Source organism: Bubalus bubalis, chromosome 5, assembly GCF_019923935.1.
Source record: "Bubalus bubalis isolate 160015118507 breed Murrah chromosome 5, NDDB_SH_1, whole genome shotgun sequence".
NCBI lineage: Eukaryota > Metazoa > Chordata > Mammalia > Artiodactyla > Bovidae > Bubalus > Bubalus bubalis.
Genome location: NC_059161.1, coordinates 56,845,337 through 56,853,928, shown reverse-complemented (window position 1 = coordinate 56,853,928; position 8,592 = coordinate 56,845,337).

The following is an 8,592-nucleotide window of genomic DNA, read 5'->3' as shown; positions in this document are numbered from 1 at the left end:
TTGGAGGATGTGTGTCTCTTCCCAAGAGCTTCCCCTGAAGAACCTCAACTTCAGTTGCTTCTGTATGTTGTGGCTCCAGTGGATACAGACTCAAAGTATGCTAGGTTCTCAACCCCTGGATTTGATGAACCACTAGAGGAAGCTGGAACTAGGAAGGGGGCTATAAACTGGGGGCCCTGACCCAACTGAAGAAGCTGATTGCATCAAGGACAGGAGAAGGCCAAACTTGACCATCCATTTGGGACACCCAGCAAAGGAACCATTCAAGTTGATGGTCTGTGGGATTGCCAGGAGAGGTTGGCTCTGTGGTTTTATCTTTTACCAGGTGCTGGAACTCTGAGGAATAAAAACACTGGCCTTTCTGGTGATCACACCCTTTATGGTACAAACTCAGTGGATCCTGAGAACATCAGGATCCACTGATGTTCTCAGGAAAAACACTGAGTTTTGGAGGGGATATAGGGAACAGGGTGCAGCCTCTAGGGGCAAGGTATTGGAGTGGACCTGGAGTTTGGTGGTGATAGAGCTAGAAAACTCGGTTCAGTGAAGCACTCTGTAGAGGGGTTGTCTGGGAGCATAAATGAAAAAGTGGTCCTTGAAATATTTGGTTCAAGTAATATTTTTACCAATTACAAAATTCATATCATAGCACAATCTGTGTACACAGATCAGTTCAGTTCAGTTCAGTTGCTCAGTCATGTCTGACTCCTTGCGACCCAATGGACTGCAGCATGCCAGGCTTCTCTGTTCATCACCAACTCCCAGAGCTTGCTCAAATTCATGTCCATTGAGTCAGTGATGCCATCCAACCATCTCATCCTCTGTCGTCCCCTTCTCCTCCTGCCTTCAATCTTTCCCAGCATCAGGGTCTTTTCCACTGAGTCAGTTCTTTGCATCAGGTGGCCAAAGTATTGGAGTTTCAGCTTCAGTGTCAGTCCTTCCAGTGAATGAATATTCAGGACTGATTTCCTTTAGGATTGACTGATTTGATCTCCTTGCAGTCCAAGGGACTCTCAAGAGTCTTCTCCAACACCACAGTTCAAAAGCATCAATCCCTCAGTGCTCAGCCTTCTTTACGGTCCAACTCTCACATCCATACATGACTACTGGAAAAACCATACCTTTGACTAAATGGACCTTTGTCAGCAAAGTAATGTCTCTGCTTTTCAATATGCTGTCTTGGTTGGCCATAGATTTTCTCCCAAGGAGCAAGCATCTTTCAATTTCATGGCTGCAGTCACCATCTGCAGTGATTTTGTAGCCCAAGAAAATAAAGTCTGTCACTGTTTCCATTGTTTCCCTATCTATTTGCCATGAAGTGATGGGACCAGATGCCATGATCTTAGTTTTCTGAATGTTGAGCTTTAAGCCAACTTTTTCACTCTCCTCCTTCACTTTCATCAAGAAGTTCTTAGTACCTCTTTGCTTTCTGCCATAAGTATGGTGTCATCTGCATATCTGAAGTTATTGATATTTTTCCCTGTAATCTTGGTTCCAGCTTGTGCTTCATCCATCCTGGTATTTCGCTTGATGTACTCTGCATATAAGTACAACTTGAAAAAAGCTCATAGCATAGAAAATCACAAAGAGGAAAACATCTTTCATGATCCAATTAATCAGAAATAAATATTGCTCACAATTCATGCACATTCTTCAAATTTCTTTCTTTGTAACTTAAAGATTGGTGTTGTATATATACTTTGGATGTCTTTTTAAATAATACAAAGTCCATATTATTAATTGCTAAACTATTATATATTTCTTGAAGTGAAAATTTTCTGGATCAAAGGGGAGATCCTTGTTGTATAGAACATATATATAGATCTATGAAGCAATAATTAAAACTGGACATTGAACAACAGACTGGTTCCAAATAGGAAAAGGAGTACATCAAGGCTGTATACTGTTACTCTGCTTATTTAACTTATATGCAGAGTACAACCTGAGAAACTCTGGGCTGGAAGAAGCACAAGCTGGAATCAAGATTGCCAGGAAATAATATCAATAACCTCAGCTATGCAGATGACACCACCCTTATTGGCAGAAAGTGAAGAGGAACTAAAAAGCCTCTTGATGAAAGTGAAAGAGGAGAGTGAAAAAGTTGGCTTAAAGCTCATTCAGAAAGCTAAGATCATGGCATCCGGTCCCATCACTTCATGGGAAATAGATGGGGAAACAGTGGAAATAGTGGGGCTCCAAAATCACTGCAGATGGTGATTGCAGCCATGAAATTAAAATAAGCTTACTCTTTGGAAGGAAAGTTATGACCAACATAGATAGCATATTCAAAAGCAGAGACATTACTTTGCTGACAAAGGTCCATTTAGTCAAGGCTATGGTTTTTCCAGTGGTCATGTATGGATGTGAGAGTTGGACTGTGAAGAAAGTTAAGTGCTGAAGAATTGATGTTTTTGAACTGTGGTGTTGGAGAAGACTCTTGAGAGTCCCTTGGACTGCAAGGAGATCCAACCAGTGCATTCTAAAGGAGATCAGTCCTGGGTGTTCATTGGAAGGGCTGATGGTAAACCTGAAACTCCAGTACTTTGGCCACTTCATTGGAAGTGTTGACTCATTGGAAAAGACCCCGATGCTGGGAGGGATTGGGGGCAGGAGGAGAAGGGGATGACAGAGGATGAGATGGCTGGATGGCATCACCGACTTGATGGACATGAGTTTGAGTAAACTCTGGGAGTTGGTGATGGACAGGGAGGCCTGGTGTGCTGTGATTCATGGGGTCACAAAGAGTCAGACACAACTGAGCGACTGAACTGAACTGAACTGATGTCCATAGAAGCAGTGTTTTCTTTGTCCTTGACAGGGCTTTCCTGAGTGTGAGCTTCATGAGGGCATGGTCAGAATGCATGGGACTCAGGCTTCATGTCATTGTGAAAATTCCCTGTACTGGGGAATGAAGAGTCCTTGAAGCTTCTGGTCTTGGCTTGGCCACCTACCTGTATGACCTTAGGTGAATAACTACCTCTGTGGCATTTGTTCTCTCATCTGCAAAATGATGTTGAATTTTATAATCTCCAGGCTCCCTTTAAATTTTTACATTTTCTTGTCCTCAATAGCAGTGAAAATACTGAATGAATCACCCAGATTTGAAAGCCAAATATTAACATCAAACACTTGGTAAACTTGGACAGTCTTTCAGAAGAAAATTCTTGCTGCACAGATCAAGAAGAAAGATGACATTTGAATGCTGGAAAAGAAAACTCCTCCTCCTCCACCTTATTTATTTATTTTGAGTCAAGGAATATGGAATATGACTTTATTTGGAAAACTGGCTGACAGAGAAGATGGCAGACTAATGTCTCAAAGTAACTATCTTCCCCCTGTCCACTTTAGATCTGAGACACTCAGAAGCTGTCACATCCTCAAGAGTGAGTGACCACTCCTCTTCTTTTGTGCTCTCCACTATGTTGTATAGTACATTCTCATTTCATGAAATTAATTTCTTAGTTCTCTTTTCCCCCCTCTTATGTGGCTTACTCATATAAACAGATGGGAAAAGGACAAAAATGAATGATAAAGAACGAATGCAAAATCATAAGCATGATTTTCAAATTTCATATGAAAATATGGAATTTTGTGGATGAGTCCAGACAGCAACATAGGGAATGGGCTGCTGGTGGCCAGGCTGAAATGGACCACACAAAGCCATGGAGACTGACTTATGTTCTGGCCCTTCTCAGGGCTGCCACTTTTGCTCTGACTCAAACATTAGGACTATTTCTTAGCTTTCTATGCTGCAACAAGGCACATAGTGCAATCTGGTAGTTGAATCAATTCTTCCTGGTTGGTTGGGCCAACAAATGAATGATTAGTTCTTTTCTCTTGGCGCAGCTGAGTTGCTATTAAAAAATGCTCTTAAGCACTTAGAATAAAGCAGTATGTACAAGAAACCAGTGGGAACCTAGGGGAGGGGGAAGCAGGCATTCACAGGGCTAATTTATTTCTAATCACACCCAGGAAATCCAGTTTATCTAAACAAATCCTGGGCCAGGAGTTAGGGCAGAGGGAGAGAAACCCTGAGCAGCCACAAAATATTAAGCACTGCAGAGCTGGATAAAGCAGGATTGGGAGACTCAATGACTGTTTAAATTATTATAGAATGTAAACTCATTGGATGACATCTAATCTGGCCATATTTCCCTCAATTATTTCACCCCAGCAGGGTTTACTTTCCCATCAGTACTGGATCACAGAGCTGTCAGCTGGCGTTTTTGAAGGGTGATTTGTTGCTCTAATGATGATACTGAAATCTGTTTATGGTTGTTTATCTAAGGGTCATCTTTCTTCTGAGGCAGTTTTCTCCTCCTGGGATTCTGTTTGGGCAGCTCTTTTAAATTCCCTAAACAGAACAACTGTCAGGGTTTTATAAAGAGTAAATATTCTGTCCATGTTAATTTTATGACCTATGACTATATCTTCGTTATTGAGCCAACTATGGTAATAATGATGCTTTATTTATTGAAGATGTTTTAAAGTTTACCAAACACATTCAAATGTATTATTTCACATGGCAGTTATATATACTGGGCAGTTTACAATGTGCCAGATACTGTTCTAAGCAACAATTCCAAGGTGTGGGGACTCCTTGCATCTCCATTTTACAGGTGAGGATATAGAGGCACAGAAAGTTAAGCAACTTGCCTAAAGGCACACAGCTGGTAATCATACTGAAGGCAGGGGCATGAGAGCAGCATAGTGCAGAGCAGTGCTTAGCAGAGTTAGCTGATGGCCCCTGGTGGTTCAGACGGCAAAGAATCATCCTGCAATGTAGAAGACTGGGGTTTGATCCCTGGGTTGAGAAGGTCTTTCTGGAGAAGGGAATGGCTATTCATTCTAGTATTCTTGCCTGGAGAATTCCACAGACAGAGAGGCCTAAAGAGCTATAGTCCATGGGGTCGCAAGGAGTCCTACAAGACTGAGTAGCTCTTTCACTTTCACTTCTGTTAGAGTAAAGGGAATGAATATGTACTTCCAGAAAAATTTGAACTTAAATCAATCATGACTCAGAAGGCTCAATATTTCATTTAAATTGTGTGTTTTTCTTATAATTTTGGGCACAATTTGCAGTCTTTAGCTGAATTTGTTTTAGTCCAAATCTACATCAAATTTCTGAAGGAAGCTGATGTTCCAGGATGCACTTTGTTTATCTTGAGGCCTCTCATTGCTCTGACATACTGCTCACTGGGCACCACTGGGAGCATACGTCTTCCAGTTTGAGAATTCCAGATAATCATGGAGACATCGCGGGATTGTGGATCAGGAGAGAACTAGGGCCTCGCTTCAGTGTTGCTAGTGGGTACCTGTGGGTCCATGAACAAGCCACATGCACTTCAGAGCTCAGAGTTTCTTGTATAAGAAGTGAGGACTGGATCAGAGCAGTTGTTCTTACACTAGCCTCCTGAAACTCCTCAGCTTCTAGACAGATGGAGAAAGGAGCAAAGGTGAAGGCCCCTTATCACCTCTGTTACATACTTACATTTCGAGCCTTCTGGTAAGATTTATGCAGGCCAGTTGAATCTCACTCATTTCAAATATGTAAACAAAAACGTTTGGGAAAAACTAACAAATGAACAAGATGATTTCTAAGGCCAATATAGCCTAAGAATCTAAAGAGAGTGGCCAAAGTCTACTCTCCTTAGATTTCTTTTTTAAAAAAATCTTAAACAATTTTATTAGAGTATAATTGTTTTATAATTTTGTGTTAATTTCTGCTGTATAACAAAGTGAATCAGCTGTGTGTGTGTGTATATATATATATATATATCCTCTCCTTCAGCATCCCTCTTACCCCACCCCTATCCCATCCCTCTAGGTCATCACAGAGTACTGAGCTGAGCTTCCTGTGCTGTATAACAGCTTCCCACTTGGCCTGATCTAGGTTCACTTGGGAAATGTCTTCACTGTGTAAATGGTGATTAGTTATTTTGTCTTGTCATGTTTTAGGCAGTGTCCCCTGGGTTTTTCTTTTCATGGCCAAATCTAGACGATTTGTGTTTCTTTTGGAAGTGGGACTGGGATTCAGTTGGAGCATTAGAGATTACTGTCATTTTGGTTCTTATGCTTGTGTCTTTTAAGAACATCACATAGCTCTGTGTGTGTGAGTTGCTCAGTCGTCTCTGACTCTTTGCGACTGCATGGACTGTAGCCCTCCAGGCTCCTTCGTCAATGGGATTTTCCAGGTAAGAATACTGGAAAGAATTCTTTAAGCTCAGTAAGAAGCCATTTCCTTCTCCAGGGGATCTTCCTGACCCAGGGATCAAACTGGGGTCTCCTGCATTGCAGGCAGACTCTTTACCATCTGAGCCACCAGGGAAGCCTGGCACTAAATACCGTTCTTAAAAGACTAAGATAACAGATTGGATTAAAAACCAAAAGCAAGTATATTATGCCTACAGGAAATAGACCTTAAATACAAAGATATAGAAATTTTGAACATAAAATGATGGAAAAAGATATGATGTAAAATCTAAAGTAGACCAAAATAGCTATGCTAATAGCAATGGACAAAGTAAATATAAAGCCCAGAAGTGTTGCTGTAGCCAAAGAGGGATCGTGATGATGATAAAATGCCAATCCCTCAGGGAAATAAAACAGTTCTAAAGGTATATGTAATCTACAGAGCCTCCAAATATTTTAAAAAATGACTAAGTTTAAGGGAAAAGTAAACAAATCCACAAATCTGGAATACTCAAAATTCTCAGGATGTAGCTCTTGGGAATATCAAGGATAAACTATACTTTATTTGTATGTAATACTTTTATTATGCACAAAGTGTTCTTTTTGCTTTGCATAATTCCTTTTAAGAAAGAAAGAAGAAGGTATGAAGTAAGGTTTCTGCTGTATAACAAAGTGAATTAACTGTATGTATAGATATATCCTCTCCTTCTCATACTTTGATAGGAATATACACATTATCTTCCCAGAGAACTCTATCTATATGCAGTGAATGAGCTTCTTTATTTCTTTGTCCTTGTTTTTTTTCCCACCAGACCTCAGGTGCAGAGAATTGACTAATTTATATTCCTTAATTCAAGGCATATTGTCATCATCCATACAAGGCCTCTTTACTGTTTAAATTTATTCCGTTTCCCCCCTTCTTTTTCAATTTCTACTCCCACTCAGTCTCACAATTCTACCTTCTTGTCTACTCTCCCCAAGTATCCTGGGAACTAGCATTTTCAGAATCTCTTGACAGTAAGGTCCCACTTTATATTTTGCCAATGAGAAGCACTTATTAAAGATTTGGAAAGCAAAATAGATGCAGGTGTCATTAATTTCCCTCCATCCCTGGCATGCAGATATCAGGAGTTAGACAGATGAGATTTTACAGCATTTTACTGCATCAGCTGTGAACTTCAACGGTGATTTCCTGCAGGTACTGACTTGGCTAACAGAAACTTCCTACTTCTCGAAGAGGCAGAGCATCCTTCTTTGACTTTTTCTCCTCATCAACTCTATCAATTTTTAACACAGCATTTTCTCTGTTAAGTCCTTTCTTGATTGAAATATGTAGTGTGCTAGTGTTTTCCTGACCAAATATTAACTGATAAAATATTTGGTATAAGTAGTGGCTGCAGGAAATATATATCTTCGTATATGGAAAGCTGGGATTCGTTACATGATCTACTTAATATTTGAAAGCAGTGATGTCATGATTGGCAGAGATGTGGACATTAACAATCTATGGCATAACCAAAAACATTACTTAAATGATCACCTGTTGTTGCCAACATCAAGTTTTCTGTTGAAGAAAAGACTTTGGGTGACTAAGTGACTGTTGCAGTCAGTTGGGACTATGAGTTGGGACAATGCCTTATGACTATTATAGAGAGTTTAAATATCTGATTGAAGCACAGTTAGGGAACCAGGGAATTTAGATGACTGAGTTAAAATAACCTATTAGATCTTGTGGCTACAGGGCTAATGTATAAAAGTCAGATCCACACTTTGATCCTGCATCTCATAGAATTACATTGTAGGTTGAATTCGTAGCCTTGCTATGTCCTATGTGACAATTATGACATTGCTTTGCAAAGAGAGGGACCATAACGAGCGGGTTGGGAATATGTGGTAAAGGTTGGATGAATCTGGTTACCGTAAAGCCCCACATCTAACTGACACTCTCTTCCCAGCAGGTCTCCCCTCCCTGTCTGAGGAGGCTAGTTTTCTCTTGTTGGAAAAGCCTGTGATAATCTTACCTGGAGCAGTTCTCTTATAAGTAGATCCTAGTTTTCCTTGAGACTTGTTTCTACAAATCCTCATTACCAGTCTACTTGTCATACCCCAGTATACCCCAGGGGGACAAGTACAAGTCTGATTGGGAAGAAATAGCTTCTGCTCCCTGATCCAGTTTCAAGAGATATAGAAACAATCATGGGATGTGTCTCAGTTATTGATATGGCTGCACTATCGAAAGATTATGGCTTCAGTGTGTGTCAATTTCAACAGCTAGGAAACTACAGTTCTCTCTGTTGGTTGACTCGGTGATAATTTGTTTGCAAAATTTACTCAATAATTCCTTTAACTACTGTATACCTGTCCTTTTGTGATGGGACTTTGCCACTTATTCCATCAAAA